Here is a 27000-nt window from a genome sequence, read left to right as displayed (position 1 = left end):
TATAGGGGCAGACTTGAAGGCCTGGATTAGCCACTGAGGCTCATCTTACAACAGACTCAGAGCCTGGATCGGTGGTGTCCTGTGTCTACTTCTGTGTGCATGATGGAGGTGGCCTGCACCACTCCAGGCTTATGAAGAGCCATGGAGGTGGAGGTGGTGCTCGGCTTCTAGTCAGGTGGGGGTGGACTGATCCTCCTGGGGACTTGTTTGCAGGAGCACAAATGACAATGTTGAGTGAGGACCTTTGTATTCAGGTCTGGAGAAAGGCATGCTGTTTTGAGGTCCCATGATTCAGCACTGTTTCCCCTTGTTCAGAATTTATTTATTCATTTATAAACCCAGAGTTTTTGATATGCTAAGCAAGTGCTCTTCCACTGAGCTACACCACAGCCTGCCTTTGTTGAGAGACAGTGGTGAACATGAATGAAGCTGGACAGGACTTCATTCATGTCTCAGGATAGTCTTGTTAGAATAAGCACTGCCTGGGCGGTGTAAGTATTTGTTCCTGAAGTTGAAACGGCTCTGAGTGGTACAGTAGCAGCCTTTAAAGTACAGGCCTTTCGACCTTTCATTGACAAGGTGTAACCTCCCTCAGGAAATTTGCAAAGATGCAGAATTAAAGTGTGCCCTGTTTAAAGAACAAGAGACATCATGGCTAATAAACTCTTTGAAAATTATTAGCACAAGTCACACCTTTTGTAGGATCAGAGGCACAGCAGCAATAAATTGTAAGCCTTAAACTCCATTTTCTGCTGCTGCATCTGCTGCATGCTTCCCCTGTACTTTCCGTGTAAAGTTGCCTTGGAGTGATGCCCCTACACTGTAACTAGTTTTACACTGTATTTTCTGACCTTTCTTCAAAGTTACGGCAGTGAAATCTCTGGAATTTTCCATATAGTTTCTTCCCCCTCTTAAAGTGAGTCTGGGTTTTGAAGCTAGATCCTTCTCTGATTCACACGCCAGTTTACAGTCATCTCATTACCTTTACTTTTCAGGACTTTTCAGACAAAAAGGAGAATATGTGCTATTAAAGGTTACGAGAGTGGTAGGGGCAGTTTCTTGTCCTCTTCTTGTATGGCTGCTAGGTCTGTGCCCATCTTCTGGGTGCTATGAGGTTTTCTCCATGCCCTTTTGAAATATACTGCCTATGACTGGGATAGAGAGTGCTACTCAAATGCTTATTTTGAAAATCCTCCATGGCAGTTGGTTATTGTTCCTCATATCCATATCTATACCTATCTGTTTGTTCTACAACCCTTTCCTGCATTTCTTTCATTTATAATTATTTTATTTATTTACATTTTAGATGTTGCCCCGCTCCTAGTCTCCCCTTCCACAGTTCCTCATCCCCTTCCCCTTTGCCTCTGAGAGGGTGCTTCCCTCTGCCCAGGCAGCCCCCCTTCCCTGGGGCCTCAAGTCTCTACAGGATTAGGCACATCTTCTCCCACGGAGGCCTGACAAAGCAGTCCTCTACTACATATGTGCCAGGGGGCCTCGAACTGTAGTGTGTTCCATTAAGTTGATCATTTGTGCATGAAGCCAGTCTTGCATACAGTGCTTTATGCTTCCCTTCCTGTCCAGATGTGAGACTCCAGGTTAGTTTATCAACAGACACCATGGTTTCAGTAAGACAAGACTCTGTCCTTGAATGTAGACATTAGCATTTAATGTCAGTGCCAGGTGAAGGCCCCTTGACTATTGAGCTTCTCTGCATCTCACCATATTCTGAGCTCTTTTTTTTTTTTTTTTTTTTCGAGACAGTGTTTCCTCTGTGTAGCCCTGGCTGTCCTGGAACACACTCTGTAGACCAGCTGGCCTCGAACTCAGAAATCCATCTGCCTCTGCCTCCCAGTGCTGGGATTAAAGGTGTGCGCCACCACGCCCCGCCATTCTGAGCTCTTGAGTGCTCAGAAGCAAAGAATAACATGGTTCCCTTCTTTCTACACCTTGTCTGTGACTTCTCTTGCTTAGTAATAGTGAAATTCTAGGTCTGGGTGCCTGACATCCAGACAGTGGCAGACCCGGGTATGCGCATGCTCTAATCAAAGGTGCTGACTTGGTTTTAGCAGCCCTTCTAGCAGCGTGGCCACCATGGCTGGAGCCCCAGCTTTGGTCTGTGTAACTCAGAACTTGTATTTCAGGCTCTGGTTCCCTTTTCCTTACTGGCTTGTGACACTTAACTTCCTTATGTTCTAGTTGCCAGCTTTGAAATTGTGTTTGATGCTAACTGCTTCCCCGGGTCCAGGGAACAGGATGAGAGATGATGATGTGTCAACTTCACTTGGAAAGTAATTCATTAGAAACTTTGTTTTTGTCTTTTTAGAATAGTGGTTCTCAACCTTCCTAACTCTGTGACCCTTTAATGTAGTAGTTCTTCATGTTTTGGGGCCCCCAACCATAAAATTAATTCATTGTTACTTCATAATTGAATTTTGCTACTGTTATGAATTGTAAGTATATAATATACAGGATATCTGATATGTGACTCCTATAGGAGTTGCAACACACAGGTTAAAAACCCGTGTACATCATAGGCAGATGGTATGTGGCAGTCCTGTCACTGTCCTCAGTGCCCCCTTTCTTGTTCCCTAATCTACCTTCTCATCTTCATTAGTCTTCATTTTCTAATGTGTTTTGTCCCCAAAGACTTGGAACTTCTGTTCAATTTCACCTGTCCTATAGTGAGTCTGTCCCACTACCTCTGGCATATCTACCTCCCCTGCTGGATGGCATGCTAGTCCCAGGTAAAAGGGAATCTGGTTTCATGGTGACCCCTAGCCTTGGCTGGGGTCGCTCCGTCATTAGGATAATTGTATTTCTTAGCCCCCCTGTCAGAATCCATCTGAAGTCCTCTCTGTGCCACCCTATCTTTTTAGTTAGGATGGACTTCATTTTCCTCTGTGCTTTGCAGCATTTGGTTTTATATTTGGTACACTAGTCATGGCTCTCTAAGTTAGTCTGTGTCTCTGTCTCTGTGCTGACTGCCACGTGGGCAGCTGAGAGCAGGGCTGCTGGAGGACTGCATGTGGTCGTCATTCTGCACGTGGTTGTCCTTCTGTAAGCCAGTTACTGCAGCTCTGCTTCTCATAGAGCAGTATGCATGGAAGCTTATGGGGTTACGTTAGTATTAAGAAATAATACTATATATTGTATTCATCTGCCATGAGTGCCATAAGCAAACACCACCAACTGGGTGTTTTAAGTATCAGGTTTTTCTTTCTCTCACAGCCCTGGTATCTGGAACTACAGGATGGAGATCTGTCAGTGTTGGCTTTTTCTCCTTAGCATAGGGACACTACCTCTGCTATGTCCTCAGAGGACCTTTCCTTTGGTGCCCGTACTGTACTATGGGTGGCTGGCCTCCACAGAATGTCCCCTTTCCAGGCTCCATTGACCCGGTGGGAGATTAAAAGCATCTCTAGTGGCAGATGGCTCTTTGCCATGGCCCCAGATCCTGCCAGTAAGGACTAGCCTCTGATGGTTATGGTTCTGCCTGGTAACACTGCCTCAGAAACATGCCGTTCTCTCTGCCCCTTGCCTTGTGGTAGTATTAGCTTCCTGTTGCTTGTGGTGACTCCACCATCCATTGAGGCTTTCCAGCAACTCTTTACAGCTAACAGTAACCACAACTGAGTGACCAGTGCCTATACTGAAGTCCCTTGGGTTTTAAACACCGAAGTAGCTTCTATTCTATGATTAGCTGTGACTGATACCCAGGTGTGTTTGTACCTGGCTGTAGGGTGTACTACCAGCTTCTCAGGGAAGTATGCCCCTCCTTTTCCTCTTAAGTCTATTTTTCTCATCCCTTTTAGGGAGCCCATCTTGACGTGATTTGCATGTTGGCTGAATTTAACTACAACTGACTGCCTCTTAGTATGAATCCAGCTTCTTCAAACCTGGCTATCAAGAGCTTTAGAGTATGCTTGTATTGGTTCTCCTTTTGCATACCTACAATGCCATGCCCATTGGGATTGTGCTTAGAGCTATACATGAAACAGCTGCACAGAACCCCTCAGTGTGTCTTTTGGTCTGGCACATTACAAATTCCATATGTTATAGTGCTGATGTATTTCTTTCGAGCTTTCTTCTTAAAAATGAAATGAAGAGAATTCCTTCTTCATCCCAATACCCCATGCCTCCTTCTTACTTTTTGGTTCATCAGCTTTGTACACATTTGTTTCTCTGTCCCAGAGTTAAAGAAAAATGCCCAGGCTGTGTTATCCAACTTCCAAGGAGCTCCTTGACCTCTGTGCTTCAAAATGAGCCCCAGACAGTTAGGGCTGCAGCACATAGCTGGTCACTGTGTGGCAGGCGGTGTGGCAGGAGAGAGCTTGTGTGTCTGGAGCCGTGCTCCAGCCAGGGACTTACAGCCAGGTAGTGCTCCTGGTTGACTCCCTACAGCTTTGGTTATTCTTCTTGCTTTTCTACAGACTGCATGTTTTTCTTGTTGTAGACATAGTCTTTGATCACTCCAGTGTCTTTCTGGATTTTTTATTTTCTCTGTGCCACATAGGGCTTCTAGCTGTGTCAGGGAATAAGCAGGTTGCTTTTACACAGACTCCCACACTGGTAGTTTCCTTGAAATAGGTACTAATTGCATAACAGTACCTTGAAGTTTTTTTTTTTTTTTTAAAGGGGAATTATTGTGTATCTTATGCCCAGTTGGTGTTTGCTCTGCTGAATGTAGTAGCTGGGCCATATTTAAACCCAGATGAATATGAGATCAGAATGCAAACAGTTTAATTTTGAATTGTACTGGTGGCTCACTGGCATTCATGGCTGGGATGGGGAACATATTGGTGGCAGAGCCTTTACTCCTCCCGAAGTTCTTAAGTAACTGAGAATATAATAAAATGCAAACAGGATCTTTCCCTGGCTTAAGGTTTTCTGAGTTTAAATTCCGTGGAGAAGCATGCTACTTATGTTTTATGCCAGAGTGAATCAGCTGAGCTGCTTGTCTCTACAAGATTATGGCAATCTATAAAAGAGTTTTCCCCTGGTTCTTTGCAATTCCTTGCATGAACGGCAAAGAGGATGAATTGGAGTAGACTAATAACTGGGCTATCGCTTGGCAGGCTTGAGATATGGTAGGTTTGCAAAATGAGGTTCCTGTGGTTCTCTGGGTCTCCTTGGCCAGGGTGCTGGGTCCTCTGCTTTCTGGAAAACCTACACCAAAACATCGGAAGTCACTTCAACTTTTTCTATGATTACATGACTACGACTATAACCACAACCACCATGGCCACTACCACTTCTCCTCCCCCTCCTCTTCTTCCTCTTTCTTCTTTTCTTCCTCCTCCTCCTCCTCCCCCTCCTCCTCCTCCCCCTCCTCCTCTTCTTCCTCCTCCTTTGGTGGTATCTTTTCTGTTCTTGGCCTAAGAACTAATGTATGGGATAAGATATTATTTATGGTCATAAACTTTGAGACATTACTTGAAGCCATGGAATATAGGCTTCCTTATCAAAAGTTGTTTTAAGTCATTCCATTATTCAAAACTCTAGCCCGAGACATTGAAACATCTAGGATTTATAATGTCCCAGATCAGAAAGTGTACCTAGGGGTTTTGAGTAACTGTTACATGTATGGCTCGAAACATCATGCGATCGATGGGCACAGTGTTGTTCATTATGTAAAAGGAGAAACAAGGAACTATATTTAAAAGATCTTGATGGCCAGGCTCATGTCAAGTATCACTTGTTCCTGCAGGTTGGAAGATATGCAAATCAATCTTGTATTTATACTGGAGGGAGCACATTCCCCAGAGGTCCCTCAGCAGGCAGTTCCATCCTAATGTCAGCACTGTAGCACAAAGTAGGATATCTGCAGCATCACTAGGTAGTCAGATGGGACCACTGCATGACCATTGGTGGAAGCACTACTGTACAGGACATGACCATATTGATCAGATCATTTGGCTACGTGGAGACAGTATTGTGATCTTTCACATTTATTCAGGATTGGCCACAGTGGGCATTTCAGCAGTCATGGTCCTTTCTCCTTTGATTTTTCATTGGGAAAACATTATCAGCCCAATTCAATAGCTGCTTATTGGCGCAAGCCCTGTGTAGGTCATGTGCAGGTCGCTCCTTTAGAGTCTTGATATATTTCTTGTGAGTTGAATTTTTGTAATACAAAAAAAAAGTTTTGAAAAATTTTAAAGAGTTTGTATTGGGATGGGTGGATAGGGATAATGAGTGATCTTCCTCCCAGTGTGCTGATATTATAATAAACTTGAACTAATGTCTATGCTGCTAAATAACTTCCTTTTAAAAAAATCCTCATAGTGGATCCTCAGCCTTCCTCACCTTATCTTTTCCATCATTTCTTCAGTCATCAGTTCATGTCTTCTTCCTTCATTTATTCATTGACCACCCATTTGTTGAGTAAATCCTGCCTTCTAGACATGGTTCCAGGCAGCTGGCTCATGCTCAGAGTTAAGGGGCAAGCCCCTGCCTGCATCCGGATTACATCTAGAGATGAACATTTTTCTCCCCACTTTTGTGTATTCTTTTGTTCAGTTCCCTTCATCCTAGATTGCCTTGTCTCATCCTGTGATTTCTGGTGGATCCAGCCTTAAGTACATTTGTTGGTTTAGCACCACGATCCTGTTCCCAAACTCTAGCTAGTTGGTACCTCAGATTGTAAGAGTGGCAAAGTTTACCTTTTGGTTCCAATATAATTTTTTAAGGATAGTTTATGTTAAATTAATTTATACAGGCTTGTGCATATCTATTCACTTTGCTTCTTCTCCCCTCCCCTCTTGGGGGAGCCCTTGACACATAGAAAGTATTTTATGAACATATATGCACTACCCTATAAATTCCATGCATACAGTTTCTGTTTGGACTACTCAGTTCTGAACAACAAATGGGTAAGTGCCCCTAAGATGTGCACGGCTACACGGCAATACATTACTGCAAAAGCTGTTTGGACGAATGGGCTCATAAATGTGGTATGAATGATAGGCATTTATGGAGCAAGGGAATGATGTCGAGTTGATCCTGTTAAGAGCACCTCTTTCTTGTTCCTCATCCCTGCATTGCTGCACTCTTGCTGTCACTAGGTGACATTGGAAATGAAATTTTAGCTGAATTGATTCAAATTATTGTTAAATACAATAATCTATTTGTAGAACCTTCTTACAAAATTAGCTTTACTTTTTAAGTACAGTATGTAAATATGTACTAAGGGGTTTTGACTCCCACTTCCTCCATTGTGACCCACAAGCAGGTTCTCAGAGACTCTTCCATCTTTGCTTGTACGTTATTTCCTGTCCCTTTAGAGATAATGGCCACTGTAGCATTTATTCCTTGGCCCAGGTTGCTTGTTGCTGAAATTCACATGGATGGAGCCATGTAGTATATTTTGTTGTGCTGTTTGGACACAGTTTCATGTAGCTCAGGCTGTCCTTGAATTCCTTGTGTGGCTGAGAACAACATTGGTTGCCTGATTCTCTCTCTCAGTGCTGGCATTTACAGATGTGTGCTGTCACTCCTGGCTTGTGTTTGTCCTTCAGCCTGAGCTGATAATATACTCTGAGCCCTCACCATCTTCACAGTAATGTCCACTTGGCTATAATCTTCAATATTTTATCGTTGTGAGCAGTGCCTCTTTGAACATTTTTGAGCCGGTTTTCCTGGGTGTCTGCAATCACAGGGCCTCCTGTCCTGCCTTCACGAGGATTCCTCCTGCCTTTGCCTATCCTGCCTTTATAGTCGGAGCCCAGTACTCACTCTGCTTCGCTTAGTTAGCTGTCACTATGTGCTCGACCATGTGATCAAGTCAAGATACTTCACCTCAGAGGATACAGTCTGGGTTCAGCAAAGGCAACCTGCATATCCAAAGATATCCGGAGTTTACCTGAAGGCTCTAGTTCTGCTTATTACTAAAATTTCTCACCTTGGGAAGAAGTAAATAACATCTAACTCCTGCCCTGCCCAGTTCCAATAACAAGCCAAGGTGAGATTCCATGAAAGTTCACTCTGGGGAGCCAATAAGAGCAGTAGGTGAAAGAGGTTACACACAGGCTCCTGAGTAACTAGAAGCTTGGCACCCACCACGCATGATGAACTCCTATAGCTGTATAGATGAGGTCCCTCTTCCTTTTGTCCTTCCCCACCTATATTCTGCCCTCTCCGAGAGGCCCTTGGGCCATGTGCAGTTAGGCAAAATGGCACATAACTGGTTAGAAGAGGGCCTGGATATCCAAGTCAGGCTTCCATGATCCTCTCTACCTTTCCTTTTCAAACAGGAAGGCCAACAGTTATGAACCCAGCTGTAATGATTTTTGGCCTAGCTTTTCGTTGAAAGATAGCCCTTTGTAATAGTTTTATAAATATACTCACCCCTTAGCCGTAGTTTAAGTAGGTGGTTGCCACAAATTTTATTTTCCGCTGTTTTATTTTTCTAATTAAAAAAAATTAAATTTACATTTCAAATGTTATCCTCCTTCCCAGTTTCCCCTCCACAAACCACCTATTCCCTCCTCCCTCCCCACCCTGCCTCTATGAGGTGCTCCCCCAACTGCCCATCACTCATGCCTCTGCCCTAGCATGCCCCTGTCCTGGTTCATCAAGCCTACACAGAACCAAGGGGCTCCCCTCCCAATGATGCCAGATAAGGCAGTCCTCTGCTACATATCCAGCTGGAGCCATGAGTACCCCCTGTATATTCCTTGGTTGGTGGTTTAGTCCCTGGGAGTGTTGGGTCTGGTTGGTTGATACTGTTGTTCTTCCTATGAAGTTGCAAACCCCTTCTGCTCCTATAGTCCTTGCCTTAACTTACCCTCTGGGGTCCCTGTGCTCAGTCCAATGTTTGGCTATGTACATCTGCATCTGTATTGGTCAGGCTCTAACAGAGCCTCTCAGGGGACAGGTATACCTGGCTCCTGTCAGTAAGCTGCGTACATCCTCATCTGTTTTGGTCCAACTCTGGTAGAGCCTCTCAGGGGACAGATATACATGGATCCTATCAGTAAGCCCTTCTTGGCATCAGCAAGAATTTGGGTTTGGTGTCAGCAGATGGGATGGATCCCCAGGTGGGGGAGTCTCTGGATGGCCTTTCCTTTAGTTTCTGCTCCACTCTTTGTCCCTTTATTTCCTTTTGGCAGGAGGAATTCTGGATTAATATTTTTGAGGTGGGTGGTGGCCCCCATTCCTCAACTGGGGGCTGTGCCTATCCACTGGATATGGTTTCTACAGGTTCTCTCTCCCCTCTGTTGGGTATTTCAGCTAATGTCCTCCCTGTTGGGTCCTGGGAACTCTTGGGTCCCTGGCATCTAGGACTAATGTTTTATTTTTTTAGAACAATTTCTGACATTATTAACTAGTGTGCTACACTACCCCTTTTATCAGTTCCTTTTTAACAGATACTTAACTTGTGATCAGTAAAATTGAGGATTTATGTCCAGTGTTCCTTCTTTATAGATAGTTTGAGAATGTAGATGCATGCTTTGTTTTACATCTACATTGTCCTGCACTTAGCACTCAGTGGTTGTAACACTAGGAACACTGGCAGAGGGTATGTATGCACTGTGTCTGCCACAAGTGTTGTTTCAGGGCAGCACTGACGCTAGAGTGGAATACACAGCCTCTAATTCTAGCCACACTAAAAAGGTAAACATCACAGACTGATTTTAATAGTGTATTTTATCTTATATGATCTCTCACAATTTAGTCGTACATTTATTACCATATATATTAATACATAGTATATAGTAAATTCTATTCCATATTCTATTATATGTAATACATAGTTATGTAATATAGTGTATAACTTTATATAAGGGTTTTCCCCAAAAAGTATTTGTTAATTCACCTGGTTTTATATTATAGTGGTTCTCAATTCAGATGTCAAATTGGCATTAGATTTACTGTATGTGCATTTTGATTTTATAAAAACTTATACATAAAAAGCAGTGGCCATACTGAGTTTTCTGTAAATGTATTTAAATTTTTCCAGTAACTTACATTTTAATTTGTAAGTTTAAATCAGTGAAGTACAAATTTATTTCCATCCCGTATTGATGGCTCAGTAGCCACATTTTTGAGGCAATTTTAATTGTTCCATTGTTTGCCTATTCATCAGTACCATCAGGGTGATATGCTAGATTTCCTCATTTTACATGGAAGATCACTGAGGGACAGAGGGCAACAGCTGTGGAGGGGGCAGGCAGGGGCCTCCTGGGAGGGTGTGTGGTGCTGCCTGGCTCTTACTGTTTGAAACTGACCTTTCCTTAATTCTGGGATGGGTTTGACTTTTACCTTTCTTCATGTTCAAATGCATCGATTTCTGTGTGGTTCCCTTTACCTTTTCATTTTGTAAAGATTGATGGAGAAAAGTGGTATTAGGAAGTGATCCTTTATTTGTAGTGAGTTTGGCTGTCAGTATTTTAAAAACCAAAATGGATGATGGCCGGTGCATAAGCCCCATCTGCTCAGTTATCTCTACAAATGTCAGGACAAGATGTACGCTCTGCAGAACCCTGGCTCTGGTTTCCGTCTGTGGTCTGTGATGTTCTTTCCTTAATTGCAACTCTGAGTCTTGCTTTGCTCCAAGGCTGGGCTTGCTCCTTTCCTCCCCTTGGCTCCTTTCTCATCTGCCTCTTCAGCAGAGTCATGGTTGTCTGCTTGGGCCTCCTTCCATTAGCATTTGTTCTGGCACTAATGATGTCTCTTGGCATCTTTCAGATTTTTTTCCCTTGAAATCATCCGTCCAGCTGTGCTCTTGCTTACCTTTATGGGTAATTGTTCTTTTACTTTGTATGATACTTGTTTTTTTTTTTTTTTTGTGATTATTCTGTTGCCCTTTATTGCAGAAGTGGTTGCTTATAAAAGAGACCTTGCATGTGATTTCTCCACAAGGACAAATGGTCCAGATATGCAGTGTCACACTGAGCACTGTCTGTGGAGAATGGAAACTATAGGGACAGTGATAGCTGTGCTTCGTCTCATCCTCAGTGTGTACAGTGAGCCAAAATGTCCTCAGATGATTGCTTTTGCCTTCCTACCTTCTGGGATTCCTGTCTCCTGCTGTGCCAGTGTGGTGAGAAATAGTTCTTTTCACTGCTGATCTCCTTTGAAGGAAATGAACAGAACCTGCCCTGTCTGGAGTGTCTTTTATATTCCGAAGGGTAGTATAAAAAAGTTTGGAGAGAATCTTGATTCCTGTATAATTACTTAAATCTTCTTAAAATGTGTTAATTGAAATAGGACTAAATCACCTTCCCTGTCCCTCCTCCCCTCCAGCCCTCCCTAGTTCTACCCTTGTTCCTACCACTCTTGTTCTCTCCACTTGCTAGTTCACAGCCTCTTTTTCTTTGATTATTAGTGTGTGTGTGTGTGTGTGTGTGTGTGTGTGTGTTGCAGTTTCTGTTGTTTTTGTGTCTATGGCTTCAGTGCTGACCACTCTGCATACTCTGCATTGGGTAGCAACAGGGGCTCATCCCTGGGAGAGGCTAATTACTCATCAGTTTCTGGTCGCTCTGTCTAGCAGTGGGGCCCACCAACCTTTCCCTCTTCCACATTCATGTGTCCATTAATTTTACTACTGTTCTGGTCTTGAGTATCCAGCCAAGTCTAAGAGAGATTGTTTCACAACAAATTCCTGGTATTCTGACTCTTAAAATCTTTCCACTCCCCTTTTCACAGTGTTTCCCTGAGCCATAAATTAAGGAGCTGTGATGTCAAAATGTTGGAGCTAGCTGCTCCACGGACAGGTTGATCTCTGTACCTGTGATGGTCTCTATTTGTTATACAGAGAATCTTCTTTGATTCAGGGTGGTAGCTATCTGTGTGGATAAGGATAACACTTAGAATGAGGTAAGGAATTTTGATGGTCTAGCAGAGTGGTCCAGGTAGATTGTTTTCTAAGGTCCCCAACCTGGGAAGCTGGCTAGGTTTTCAGTACTAGCATGGCAAGCTATGTATAAAGGTGCAGTAAGTGAAATTCCCTTGTCAGTGGCAACCAACAACAGTGTAGAGGGACTTAATACCCATTCAGCAGGAAGGAACTCATTCATACCCATATTGGAACTCCAACCACCTTTCCAGGTTTAGTGAGGTCATGGGCCTTAGAAAAGAATCTGTCTAGTATCCACATTGACTTGACTTATACTTGGCCATGTCACTGGTTAGTATGACTTTGATCAAGTTGTGCCCTTTGTTCTTGGTCTCAGTTTTTTCCAGTCATAACTGGAATTGCTGGCTTAGGTAGCTCTGGGGATGTTCTTTATTAGAGGAAGACTTGCTTTTCTAGGAAACTGCAAATAGTTCTGTGGGTGTGTGTACAATTATGTGGGGCACAGACACTTGGCCACTTTTCTCCCTCTTCAGTGGTCTGTGGCAAGGGCTTCGTTTTTGTTTCTTGCCACTGAGCATTATTTTTTCCCCAAATGTCCCTCTAGAGCCTTGCCTCAGTCTTGGCAGTTATACAACAATAGGCACATCACAAGTGTGTAGTGATGGGTCATCACCAACAAAACATAGCCACATGTAGGAACTAGGTGAAGACATACAGCATTATCTATGCTCTAGAATCCTTGTCACAGCTCCTGGGGTACTCTTCCTTTCTCTTAAGGAGTCATCTAGCCTGACTTCTGAAATCTGGCCAGGATTATATTTCTTAGACTGGCTTCCCTTGCTTGTATTATGTTTGTAAGCTTGCTCAGTTGCTGTACAATTAGGTCTTAAGAACTGAACCAGTTTGCCTCATACCTGGTTGTGTCATAGCTGTATTGTGTTATATAAGGTGGGCCTACCACAGTGAACTCATTCATTCTTACTGCATTTGGTTGCTCCTTGTTGGAGCTATAAGAAAAAGCTCTACTCTGAGCCTTGTGATTGGTATCTTCCAATGAACATATGCACATATGTTTGAAAGGAATATTTATATTAGTAGATGCTGGGTTATAGAGTAGATGCACGTTCAGCTTTAGCAGACACTGGACATAACTTTCGGAGTATTCATACCATCTCCAGGGTTACCTGCGAGGAGGCCCAGTATCTCTAGCAATGTTTGCTCAGCTTTAGTGTCAGTCTGTCTAGTGACCGTGAGGCTGTATCACATTATGATTCTGTGTTGAATTTCTTAATGGCATATAAAAAAAACCTCTCCATTACAGTTTTAATTATCATTGTTTCTTAAATGATTTCCTCAGAACTTATTGAGAGAGCTGTCCTAATATTTAATGTCCCCAGTCACTGATCACTGAAGGGTCCTGTGGCTTTTTCATGTTTGCTTTACTCTGTAAACTATTCTATTGTCCCAGAGAACGTCACTCATCCAGCTCATTTCACATGGTCACATGGCCTTTAAGGACTGCCTGGGCATACTGGGCAGGGCTCTAAAAGTGTCCCAGATATGGGTCTTTGGGTCTTCCCTTTGCTTCAATTCTCTCTCCCTGTTGAGTTAGACTGCTCAATTTTTTGGCCTATCCCTTTCCCTACTTTTGTTTTGTAAGCCATTGCCTCCAAGCCGTTACTTTTAGCCAGGGAGAGGCTATTTTTGTTAAATAAGAGAGTAATGACCATGACTGTAGTAGGAAACTCCAGGTCTGTTTTAATTACTTGGAATTCTTCCTCATTTTAGACATGCATCTCCTACAACCCAGGCAAAGGTCTCGACCTACTCTGTCAACCAAAGCTCACTCACCCAGAATGTTCTTTAAATCCTTATCCATCAATCGCATCCTCTCGATGACATGATTTACACTACTTTATTATTATTTATTATTGTTATTTAGATAGTGCGTCCTTATTCATAAGGCACAGTATCATAGAGGTACACCTAATGTGCTTCATCACCAGGTCAGGAGCTTTATACACTTTCAAAGAAAGCTTTTCATCCTCTAACCTGATTTCAGTTCAGACCTGCTTTGTTAGGGAGTGTTGGTCGACCTCCTGTCTTCTTCAGGCTGTGATAATGCTGTCTGTGGGTTGAATAACTCCAAACTTGAGGTGCTGAAGGTGATCACAGAGATCTTGTTTATATAAACAAAGAGAATATGGCCAACTCACATGTTTCAGAGCACAATTTATATGTAGACTTCAAAGACAAGATATATCGAAACTAGTAGCTATTATATAATGAGTTTCAATTGCATTTAAATTATTCTTCGGAGTTTTTGAAAGTTGATTTAGAACAAATGACTTATATTTTTTATTATATTAAGCCAGAGTGATTTTTTTTATTTTTTGGTTAAATTTAACAAGAATTCTCCGAATGTCTTCAGAATCACAAAGTAACAGTCTGCTGTTAGTAAGTAAAATACATGTCTTTTTTTTTTAAGTAAACAATATCAGAACAAAAGCAGCAACAACCAAATGTGTCTTTTCTCAGGAAGCTAATCTTATCATTCATATTTTGCATATTGTATAGGGAGGCTTGTCGAGTTAACAAGTGGCAGTCCCAAGTATGGGCAAAGCCATTGTGTTTTAAGAGCAACCCACATTCCTTTTTTTTTTTTTTTTTGTTTTTTTCGAGACAGGGTTTCTCTGTGTAGCCCTGGCTGTCCTGGAACACACCCTGTAGACCAGGCTGCCCTCTTGTGAGACTATGCCAATGCCTGGCAAACACAGAAGTGGATGCTCACAGTCAGCTATTGGATGGAACACAGGGCCCCCCAATGGAGGACCTAGAGAAAGTATCCAAGGCGCTGTAGGGGGCTGCAACCCTGTAGGTGCAACAACAATATGATCTAACCAATACCCCCTGAGCTCGTGTCTCTAGCTGCATATGTAGCAGAAGATGGCCTAATCGGCCATCATTGGGAAGAGAGGCCCCTTGGTCTTGCAAACTTTATATGACCCAGCACAGGGGAAGGCCAGGGCCAAGTAGTGGGAGTGGGTGGGTAGGGGAGCAGGGGTGGGGTGGGGGTATAGGGAACTTTTGGGATAGCATTTGAAATGTAAATAAAGAAAATAATAATAAACAAAAAAAAAGAATAATATAAGCAATAAAAGAAAGAAAGAAAGAAAGAAATCCGCCTGCCTCTGCCTCCCGAGTGCTGGGATTAAAGGCGTGCGCCACCACGCCTGGCTGCAACCCACATTCTTGTTTTACAGTATTCATTTATCTTGAGAATAGTTGGAGTAGAAGATGTGCTGTACCCTATAGGTGGAACAACAATATGAACTAACCAGTACCCCCAGAGCTTGTGTCCCTAGCTGCATATGTAGCAGAATATGGCCTAGTCAGCCATCATTGGGAAGAGGGCCCCTTGGTCTTGCAAACTTTATTTGCCCCAGTATAGGGGAACACCAGGGCCAAGAAGTGGGAGTGGGTGGGTAGGGGAACCAGGGTGGGGGGGAGGGTATAGTGGACTTTCAGGATAGCATTTGAAATGTAAATGAAGAAAATGGCTAATAAAAAATTGGAAAAAAAAAACAAACAAACCGTGCTCTTGGGAGTGGTTTGGTTTTTACCACTAGATGGCACTGCAGTTAGGGAAAACAAACCCCATAGCTCTTAACTAGTAGTTGGCAGTGAAACTGTCTGAAAGGACAGGATGTACTGCTAAAGGGGATTGAAGAGGCCACCAGTGATTTCTGGATAGAGTCTGTGGAGACAGATTGTGGAGATTTCTAGCATTAGGGATTATTTAGCTGGTGCCTTCTTGAAGCCACATTGAAACCTGATGCAGAGATGGGAACACATCTTCATATTCTGGAGTTTCCATCCCATCCTTCTGAAATCGTTTTTCTGAAGTTGCTTTAAGGAAAGAATAGCAGTCGCTGCTTTACATTTAAGTGGTGGCTCTTAATGTGTGTCATGGGTGGTCATTCTGATTGGCTCTTCTTAGAAAGCTGGCCTGCCTCCTTCCCTCCTTTTCATCATTCCTTCCCTCCCTTGCTCCCTCCCTCCTTCCTGCCCCTCCCTTTTTTATTTATTTGCTTCTCTTCATAAGAATCATTTTGCAATGACTGTTCACACCATTCTTTCTTCATCTTTGGCTCTAAGGAGTTCTTAAGAGAATTAAAACGTCCCTTGCCTTGTGTCCTTGTTTGGTATCCTTCCTTGTTTGTTTCAGGCTGTCTGCATTAGTGAATATGCTCAAAGAGAGAGTTCTCTCTTTGGCTTCATCTGTTGAGAGCCAGGAGTCTTCTAGAAGAATGCTCAGATTAAGATTTTTTCCCCAACTCTGTTGTCATTTACATGGCAGCAGGCAGAAGGCATTGCCAGCGGGCACAAGTACACTGCGAGGTGGCAGAAAATAATGGTGAAGGCCACCTCGCTCATCCAGATGGTGGGCATATGACATGGGTGACTTATGTAGACTCTATGTCGTCCATTTTCGAGATCTGTGAAATGGGGCCCATGGCATCTCATTAGGTTGCTGTGGAATGGAGGGAGAGTGGTAAAGCTGCTTCGATGGTGGGAGTCCTGAGCAGGGTAGAAAAGGCTTTCTCGGGGCTTGAGCTCAGAAGCTTCTGTTCTCCTAGGGAGCTGAGGCTGCTGGGGAAACTGAGGGAGTGTAGTTTAGCAGTCGGGGGACAGAAGATCCCAAGCTATAGAAGGCATGAACAGCAGACCTTCATTTCCTGGTTAATACTTCCTTTTCTTCATTACTGCTTGAAAGAAAATAGTGAGCTAATTTAAATTCTGGTCGTATATTCTGAAGACGCTTTCCTCGTTTAGTTTCATTATCTGAACCATCAGTATTTCTTTTGAAGTGTCTAAGTAGTGCATTGAAATTTCTTACTCATTTCTCTCATTTCACATTGAATTAATGACAGAGTATTCAAAGTAGATGAAGTCTTAGGGCTGATCTTATCCAACCTTGTCATGAGACACTGGGAGCGTAGAGCCTGCACACAGGGTTTCTGCTGCAACTTCTCAGGATTACATAGGGAATGGGTGTTCAAGCTGAGGTCAGAATATTCTTCTCTGATTTCCAGTTCAGCATCCTTCATAGAAATGACCAGTCTGGTGTGTTCCTGAGTCCCTCTCTCCTCCACAGGATGCATTAAACTTTATTATATCAAAAAGTTGCAAATAAATATATATAAACTTAAGGAACTGTTTGTTGATGAGCTTTCCCAGCATTACTCTAGAGGAACGAGTGAGCCCCTTCAGTGAGTATTGGGGTGCCAGATTAAAGCAACTAAAGGGGATTTTGTAGCTGTGTGACAGGGGAGGGAAGAGACGCCTTCAGATATGAGAGTGGGGACACCTTCGAAATTAAAGTCAGCAAGCTTGCTTTAGAACTTTCAGCAATCTTCAACATTCCCTTTACTTTTTGCTCCAAACTTATTTGTTCTCTGAGAGGATTTATATTTGGTGCTAAGAGAAACGTCTTCCTTTAGCTTTGGTGTCTCAAGATTACAAACCTGTGGTTTTTTTTTGAAGTGATTCTTTACAATGAAAGTGCTCTGAATTCTTTTTAGTTTTCTTTATTTTCTTTTGTTGCAGTTATTAAAAAGGTGGTGTTCTCAAACTGTTCCACATTCTAGCATGGAGTGGGAAGGCATTGTTGAGCCAAGCCCTAACTGAGAAGCCATTGGACAGTTAATGACTTTTGGGGGTGGGAGAGTCAGTTTTCTTTAAGGGTGTGACTCTTGCCTGATAGGTGGATCATACTCTAGTGGATGACCCCACAGACACAAATGGGTCCTTATAGACAGTACAAATTGGGGTCCATAGGTTATTAAACTATAAGAAAAGGTGCAGTTTTCTGGTTAAGGAAACTACTCTCTGAGAAGATGATGGCATTCAAATGTGAGTGGTAGGCTTAGTTTCCTTGAGTTCGAATAATGCTTTTTATCAACTGAATATGTGCATTCTTTAGGCTCCAAGGTTGGCCCTCCAGGGTCTATTGAAAACTCTGTTCTGTGGTGATGATGGCTCTTGCTCAGGGAAGTGTACAAGAACTAGGTTGGCAAGGCTAAGGTAGGATGTCAAGTCAGTAGGCAGTACCTGCCCTCTATCTGCTAACTACAGAGACAAGCTATATAGTAAAAAACAGGGACCGTATTGGGAAGAGAGACTGTTGGAGGGGTTCTCTACCACCCTGTCTCAAATTCATCATCTTGACATGCGGGTTAGGTTTACGTAGAGTCCTGGGAGAAGTGTGGTCCTGCCTATTATTGACCCATCCTTGTCTCAGATCCAGTCCCTTGCAAGACAACTTGTCAGAGCTGTGTGGACTCTAGGAAACTAGTTCCTCTTCTATGTGGTCACCTGCCCCTAGCCATCTTCTCCCAGAATGAAATTCCTGGGGATATTCTAATTATTTGGAGACATTATTTCAACAGTTTGATAGCCAAAAGGAGAGGCACATGTCTATTTAGAATAAGGTAGGTAGTATTGTGGTACCACTGGCAGTCATGAAGATTGAAACATTCCTCAGTCTACATGAGGCCCTTTCCTTCTTGTCTGGTCCTAGGCCCTTACACTTGTACTAGTGAAGTTATACATAGTTAAAGTTCAATTCCCACCCTTCCCACTGTTCTACTCCATAGTGCAGGGCTAAGGGTGGTGGTGAATGTCCACCATGACCTGTGAGTGTGGTGTTGGAGCCTGGCCTAATCACTCCTTATCATTGTGAGCCTCAGTTTTCTCCTTATAGTAGAGGTCTAGCAGCCACTACTACCTTAACGTCATCATGTACAAGGTAGTCTATATACAGTACTCTGCATAGTGTCTAAAGAGATCTATGGGCTTCTCCTATTAAGAAACAAATGGTGGGCTGGTGAGATGGCTCAGCGGGTAAGAGCACCCGACTGCTCTTCCAAAGGTGCAGAGTTCAAATCCCAGCAACCACATGGTGGCTCACGACCATCCTTAACAAGATCTTACTCCCTCTTCTGGAGTGTCTGAAGACAGCTACAGTGTACTTACATATAATAAATAAAATAAATCTTAAAAAAAAAAAAAGAAAACAAATGGTAAGTAGTTTAGAGTATGTGGGCCACATGTCTGTCTCAATTACTCCAGTTTCTAGAGGGAGACAGGGCACAGACACAGTCAGGGAATAAACAAATGGACAGGACTGTGTCAATAATAGTTTGTTTTTAAAAACAGGCAGAGGGTTAAATTTAGTCTTCAGACTATATGTTAGCAAATCTTGGCTTGGAAGATAAAATGATCAACAGATAATAGCAGAAATGGCTCTGGTTTTTAAAATACATGTTCATATTCATATTTATGTGAAAGACATGGATTTAGAACTTGTAATGGTTTTTGACATATTTTACTCTATTTGAAAATAGTAAACTTGGTTAAATAATGCTTTTACCTCCAAAGCTTACATAATTGCAAAACACAAAAATTTGTTTTAGAGATGAAAAAAAAAAAAAAGAAGAAGAAGAAGAAGAAGAGATGAGAGCATTGGAACTCCAGGAGTTAAGAGTTGTGAGTGCTTTTTTGGTGAGACTCCTCACATGAGTGTTGGCCACTGGACTTGGGTTCTCTGGAAGAGCAGCATGTACTCTTAACTAAGGAGCCAGCTTTCCATCCCCATGTAGCAAAAATCTAAATGAGTGCATACGAGGGTTCCTAGAGAAGCCAGGGTCAGGCGTGAGCTCACTCTGCTGTCTCTTGGTGAGGTCAGAGCATGCAGCAGGGCCCCCAGGGCGTGCCTTAGTTGGGGTTGTTTTTTGATATTAGCAAACAGTCTTTTCTCTCGACTTTTTTCTAGGTATCCTAAATAGATGTTTATCAATTTTTATTGATCATCTTAGACTATCAGGTTTTGGTTCTTTGGGTTTTTTTGATTGGATTCCTGTTATTATTTCTATGCTATTTTTATTATTTTAATTTTCTGCTTTTTATTTAGATTTTTCTTTCTCTAGTTTCCTAAGAATGAAACTTGACTCATCTTTTCCCTTTTCTGCTGTGGTCCTGTGTGTCCCTGTAGGCACTCTTGTTGCTCATTGCAAACATTCTGATGAATTGTGTTTGCATGTTTCTTTAATTCAAAATATTTAAGAATTCCTTTGGTATTTCTGCTTTCATCTGTATATTCCTTTAAAATGTTTTGTTTAAGCTATGTGTGCTTGGGAGATGTCTTTCCTTTTTTCCTTTTTTAGGTATCTGTTACTGATTCAGCATCATTCTTTCACATCCATTAAAGCCTGCTTCATGGAGGATCTTGGAGCTGGATTGTTGTCTACTTTGTGGGGTTTTCTTTCTTCCACCCTTCTCCATCCCCTTTCTTCCTTCCTTTCAATCCCCTAGCACTAGATAGGAGAGGATAAAAAGGATAGAGGAGAAAGGGGGGTGACTTTATCATTAGACTATTACCTGCTGATTGGGAGTATCGAGCTTCTAGGAGCAAGTTTGATCTTTGCCCATCAGGTGATCTAATTTCTTCTTGTTCTTTCTTCTTTGTGTATGACTACTTAACAAACTGAAAACAACAACAACCACCCACCGACCCACCACCACTGACAACAACCCACCTATGGGGGCTCTAGCATTTATATGCCCTCTAAAAAGTTCCCAGGATTCCAAATGTCTCACAGTCATAGAAACTATCTGCAGCTGGCAAAATCATGCCCCTGCTAGAGCAAGAGGCAAATCATAGCTACTGAGAACAGCCTGAAGCAGCCCCATATCTCACACCTGGGATTAAAATGAAAACACATTCCCATAGTATTTGTGTTTTTCAAATAAACCAAAATGTTCACAGCAGAATATTCCATGTGAGTTTGAGCAGAGTGCATAATCTGTCTGAAATAGTCACTTCCAGTTTCTGTTGATACCCTTCTACATCTCTCTGTGATTTTTTTTTTTTAATTAGATGAAGGTCTACAACTAGACCCAGATTCATTTGATTGATGGTGCTGTAGAATATAATTGAATCCTTACAGATTTTTCTGGCAACTGGAACTGCCTTTTTCTTATAGAGATAGTTAGAGGCTTCCATCTGAATGTGTGGGTTGTATAATGTTTTCTTGCTATAATAATATAATATCTGGTGATGACTAGTGTACAAAAGAAAGGATCTTATCTTACAATTGGGAGGATGTGAGATCAAGGTTAGGTAGGTTCACTTGTTTGTCCTCTGGTGAGATACATCATAATGACATCATATGAGAATGTGGGCTAGAGGAGTGGGACATGGTAAGACAGAAAGCACGGTAGAAGTCGGAGCTTGTGTCCTCTTTCTAGAATTATTTGCTAGCTGCAAAACAGCTGTGGTTCCACAAGAACTATTGGTTGTGAGCATGCTATGTCAGAAATCTAAGTGGACCTAGGTGTGTCTTCCTACAATGACCAAATTTACTGATTAACAGTAAAGTCATAAGATGTGGTGGTTTCATTAGCAGAATCACTTTCCTTGGTCAAAGCAATTACATTCTTTTATTCCAGTTTAAATTACTAATATTAACTGTTTGATTACATATATCTCATATATCATATATATTTTTCTACATTTATGTATGCATGCGTGTGTGTGTGTGTGTGTGTGTGTGTGTTATAGAATGGCTACAAAGATTTAATGAAGCAAGGTGTTTCAGTGATAAAGAGTTGAGCTACCGAACAAGGTGAATTAAGGGTCAAGGCTAAGTGGGATCAAGCCAAGTCAAAAGCTCTGGAACAACTATGAGTTCTCTGCCTCTTGGCCCCTTGATGCATATACCAGGTGGTGAGATTACAGGTGAATGGGGCCTTCTTCAGCTCAGTGCTATGGGGTCAAGGTAAGGACTGTTCACATGATATCAAAGGACAGAGTCATCTCCATCCTCAACATGGAATCCAGGGCTGCTTGTAAAATGGAGTCTCTCAGGGCAAGTTTTAGTCTGCAACAAACAAACCAATACGGTTTACACAGTATGGAGCAATTTAGAGCAGGGTACAACCCGATCTCAGCACCACCTCAGTCTCTTTTGAGGGTGGTGCCCCTAGTGACCTAATCACCTTGTCATAAATCCCACTTCTTAAAGGTTTCCCATCTCTTCTCATCAGTGAATGATCATTGATGTTGAAGGTGGTTATTGCTGTAGTCAGTGCAATATCTCTCATACTTACTGTCAGTTTCTGTTTGTTGCTGTGTTTTTATGCATATTTTTGCTTTCCACACTTCCTGCTCTGTGTTTTTATTATTATTATTATTTTCTTTATTTACATTTCAAATGCTATCCTGAAAGTTCCCTATCCCCCCCCCCAGTCCCTGCTCCCCTACCCACCGACTCCCACTACTTGGCCCAGGCCTTCCCTTGTGCTGGGTCATATAAAGTTTGCTAGACCAAGGAGCCTTTCTTCCCAGTGATGGCTGATTAGGCCATCTTCTGCTACATATGCAGTTAGAGACACGAGCTCAGAGGGTACTGGTTAATTCATATTGTTGTTCCACCTACAGGGTTGCAGCCCCCTTCAGGTCCTTGGGTACTTTCTCTAGCTCCTCCATTGGGGACCCTGTGTTCCATCNAATAGCTGGCTGTGAGCATCCACTTCNGTGTTTGCCAGGCACTGGCATAGCCTCACAAGAGGCTGCAATATCAGGGTCCCTTCAGCAGAATCTTGCTGGCATGAGCATTAGTATCTGGGTTTGGTGGCTGATGATGGGATGGATTCCTGAATGGGGTCTGCTCTGTGTTTTTAATGAAAGGTTTTATATGATCACTTGTTCCTCTTTGTTCTTATCATGTCAGTCATATTTCTTTTGAAAAGTGCTCTGGAATTTGCAGGTAATCCAAGTTTGTTTTCAGTAACATGACACTCCTTTATGTGCTAGTGAATGTCCTTTCCCGAGGATCTAAGCCTTCTTAATTCATCCCATCTTTGGTGTCTGTCCTGTGTCTACCATGCGCAGGTGCATGCATGGTATGTATCATATGTGCAAGTGGATGCATTGGTGCTGTTGTCAGTTAGGAATTAGCTAAGTTAGATTTCTCTTTTCATGTCCTTCTCCACTGCTTGTTTATTTTGTAGGTCATTTCTGAGTTATAATTTCAGTACTTTCTGAGGCACAAATAGTCTACAGACAGCACATTCCCCCAGTTTTTTGTTTTTGTTTTTTTGTTTGTTTGATTTTCAAGACAGGGTTTCTCTGTATACCTAGGCTGTCCTGGAACTCACTTTGTAGACCAGGCTGGCCTCGAACTCAGAAATCTGCCTGCCTCTGCCTCCTGAGTGCTGGGATTGAAGGCTTGTGCCACCATGCCTGGCTTGTATTTTTTTTTTTTTTATCTGAACAAATTTTACAAGTTTTTAGTTTTTCTGCCTTTGGAGAACATTTTCACAGAAAGCTGCATTCTAGGTTGCTTGTATCTTTCCTTAGCACATTGTCCCAGTTCGTTTTTTTATTGCTATGGTAAAATGTTGTCCAAAACTAACTTCAGGATGAAATGGTTGATTTTATCCTAGGAATTATAGCCCATCGTGGTGGAGAAACAGGGCCAGAACTGAAGACAGGGCCATGGAGGTGAGGTGAGGCAGGAATGAAAGCAGAGGCCATGGACAGACAGTGCTCACTGGCTCACTGGCTTGCTGTCCATGCCTTGCTGAGCCTGCTTTCTTAGACAGGATGATTTACTCAGCAGTCTGCTCATAATGTCTTGGCCCTCCAACATCAATCATAACATTAGTCATTAATCGAGAAGATCCCCTTACAAACTTCCCTTGGTTCAGTATGATGGAGACCTTTTCTCATTTCTCAGGTGATCATTGTTGTGTCATGTTGGCAGGTGACTAACTAGCATGTATATTAACTGCTTACCCACATTCTCTTAGTGTGGGTAGCATGTGTGTGGTTGTCAGATGTAGGTCTGACTGTCCACTCTGCAAGTTACTTACCTTGGACTTCTTCCAGAAGTGTTTCTCTGTCTTGGATTTTTTTTCCTAAGGATTGCACATTGTTACCCATACATTTTTTTTAATGTTGTTTTGTTTTTTACTTTTTCTCCCATCTTGAGCTTTCCGTTTCTGTCGTTTACTGTCTGACATTAGAATGGGAGAAACCGTCAGAGCAGGGAGAACTGTCTTCAGCTTTGGCTGTGCAGAACTTAATACATGGCATGATTAAATGAATGTTGAGAGTATATGTAAAGGTGGGTGTTAGATGCTTGTTGAATGGCCTAAAAGTGTGTGCGTGTGTGCGTGTTTTAAATGTCACCTTCAGTAATTTGAATTATTTGAAATAGTTCTTGTAGAGATTTTATATATACATTTGTGTCTATAGGAATATGAAAGGTACTACCACATGTTCTTAATCTGTTAAAATCAATTAAAATAACGAATAGTGAATAGTACATGGGCCTTGAAGCATCTTCACATAGTACTTAAAGGCTACACTTTATTGTTGGTCAAGCTGAAGTAATGGAATGGGATAGCTATGGCCACTTCACAAAACCCAGGGGGTTATATATTAATACTGCATTCACATAGAGCTGTTTTTAGTTTTTATCATTATTATTTTCATATTGCATTTATCTGTTTGTTTATTTTGTGGTGCTGGGGAGTAAGTTCAGATGAGTCATTTCTATTAGAGAACCGTTTGTCTTTCCATTCATTGCAAATAAACATCAGGACATCCCGCAGCTGTGTAGAATTTATTGTGGTTTTATCTAGATGGAGAGAATAGGCTAGAATAAGTGATGACTAGAAACCATTTATTGTACAGTGGTAAGCATTCTTTCTTGTAGGAGCAGGAATGCTTTTCTGTCCAGCATTAATCCTCTTGAGGCCTCTTTTGCAGTAAGGCAGGAGTCCTTATCTCTTCCACATTTATTTTTCAATAGCTGGGAGCCTGCATGAACACCTGACAGTTCAGTGATTTACCAAAGGTCATTCCCAGAATCCATTGTAGTTAGAAGCTCAGCTCCTAACCTCCCTTCACAAAGCCCAAAGTTCAACCCATCTGCTCTCCTGTGTCTGATAAATATTCATCTTGAACAGGTTCAGAGAGCATGGAATTAATCTCTAACCCTTGGCAAATGACATTTTATTTCATTTTGAGAACTACCACTTTTAGACAGGTATATAAGTGTGAAGGAGTAAACAGAGGATGTGGACTTGAGTTCACTGAAGAAGATCCTCACAGTGGGGGCCAGGGTACACCAGGTCAGTGATTGACTCTGGGCTTGGAGGACTTACCTGATAGAAGGTGAAGCAGTAGACTGTTCTCTCAGACGCCTCGTACACTTGCTACCAGACAGTCGCAACCTTGAATGTACAGAGTTGGTGTTGAAACTGTTTTGGTCATACATTTAGTGTTTACCGAAGATGGGATGTTTATTGTATTTTAAATGTTTATATTTCAAAATAAAATTCATATTACTCTGAAATAATGTTAGACTATAAAATCAGAGAGATTTGGTATTTACTATCAACCTTGAAGAAAACACCAATAGTCTCTTTAATTCTAGATAATTTTCATTTCTCTATGAATTTGTATATTCAACTTATCATGCAATTTTTTCTAGTTCAATATGTTTTTGTGTGATCATTTCTTTGATCATCCTGTTATAATCTTTTGCAGTAAAGCCATGCAAATACATTTCAATGCAATTAAAATATTTTTTTATCTATGAGGCTCTAATTATTTAAAATTTCTTCGAATGAATTATGATTATAATTATTAGTGGCATACTATCAAAGCAACATAAGTAGGATGCATTCTGATAACTAATGATTAAACATTAGAAATGCTATTGCAAGTGTGACATTTAACTAAATGAAGCTGGGACACCATTCACAGGGACATTGGATGTCAGACACGAATAACCCTGGCTAGGCCAGTTCAAGCCAACTGACGGTGTCAGAAGGAGATCTGCTTCAGCATTGTCCCTAGATTCTAAATGTTTCTAGGTAATCAGCTGACAGTCACATTGTGGTCTTCCATTGGAATCTGTTTTTATAATTTTGTGTGCTGGTAGGTTGTGAGTTGTAATACCATGAAAGAAACTAACCTCCCTCTTAGAGCAGCGATCGAATGCCAGTAGGTACTCTCTGTAGGAGGAATTCTGTGCCTACTTCCTCACCTCTACCTTGGGCTTTTGTTTGGTTTGGGCCTGGATGGGCCTCTGCGGGTTCATATGTGTACCTGCCCTGTATTGTCAAGAAATACCTTTTCCTTGAAGTTATCTGATACCCCCAGCTCTTACACTTTTTTGGCTCTTCCTCCACATAGATTTCTGAGCATTGACTTAGGACTGAGGACTCCACAAGTCTTTTATTCTTTTTTCTTTTTAAGTTTTATTTCATATATATGAGTACACTGCCGCTGTCTTCAGACACACCAGAAAAGGGCATCAGATTCCATTACAAATGGTTGTGAGCCATCGTGTGGTAGCTGGGAATTGAACTCAGGACCTCTGGAAGAGCAGTCCATGCTCTTAACTGCTGAGCCATCTCTCCAGCCCTCCACAAGTCTTATTCTCTGTATGTTGACCAATTGTGGGTCTCTGTGGTAGTTACTCTCTACAGCAAGACGAAACTTCTCTAATGAGGGTTGAACTTTGCACTAACCTCTGGGTGTAACAGTAAGACATTAGGATTTATTTTATTGTTATGTTTACCAGTCCATTACTAGTAGGTTTTCCTTTAGGGACTGGGACATGTCTAGCTACAGTTTCTTGGCTTCATTGACAGTGTTAATTATGGGTTCCAAATTACGGAGCGTGCCTTAAATAACAAAAACCAACCAACAAACAAAACCTAAAGTATTGGTTATGTTTGTAACATCTATGCTACTATTACACCAATGGGTATGTCTTGCCAGGGGCCTATTCTTTATAATAGTGTAAAGAATTCACAGCTTGGTGACATTGCTGCTTATTTTTCTCTTCTGATGGTAGGAATAATGCCTTCCCCCACCATGAAAGCCAGCTGGTACACACGATGCTTCCAATTAATACTCTCTTAGTTAATGTTCTATTCCTGTGAAAAAATACCATGACCACAGCAACCCTGTAAGAAGAAAAAAAGCATTTAACTGGGCTTTGCTTATAGTTTCAGAGGTTTAAGTCTATTATCCTTAAGGTGCAGAGCATGGTGGTACAGAGGCAGACACTGTAGCTAAGAATTCCAGATCCAGATCCATAGGTGGGGGGGGG

At 42.0% G+C, this 27000-nt stretch overlaps 1 protein-coding gene across 4 annotated transcripts in view; it reads left to right on the top strand.

Moving 5' to 3' along the window:
• Positions 1 to 27000, top strand: part of Kif16b (kinesin family member 16B) — a 266295-nt gene that overhangs the window by 62044 nt on the left and 177251 nt on the right. The window lies entirely within an intron of this gene.

Source organism: Mus pahari, chromosome 3 (genome assembly GCF_900095145.1).
Source record: "Mus pahari chromosome 3, PAHARI_EIJ_v1.1, whole genome shotgun sequence".
In the NCBI taxonomy this organism is placed as follows: domain Eukaryota; kingdom Metazoa; phylum Chordata; class Mammalia; order Rodentia; family Muridae; genus Mus; species Mus pahari.
Note: the sequence above shows the minus strand (reverse complement) of the source record. Positions and strands in the feature narration are given on the sequence as shown.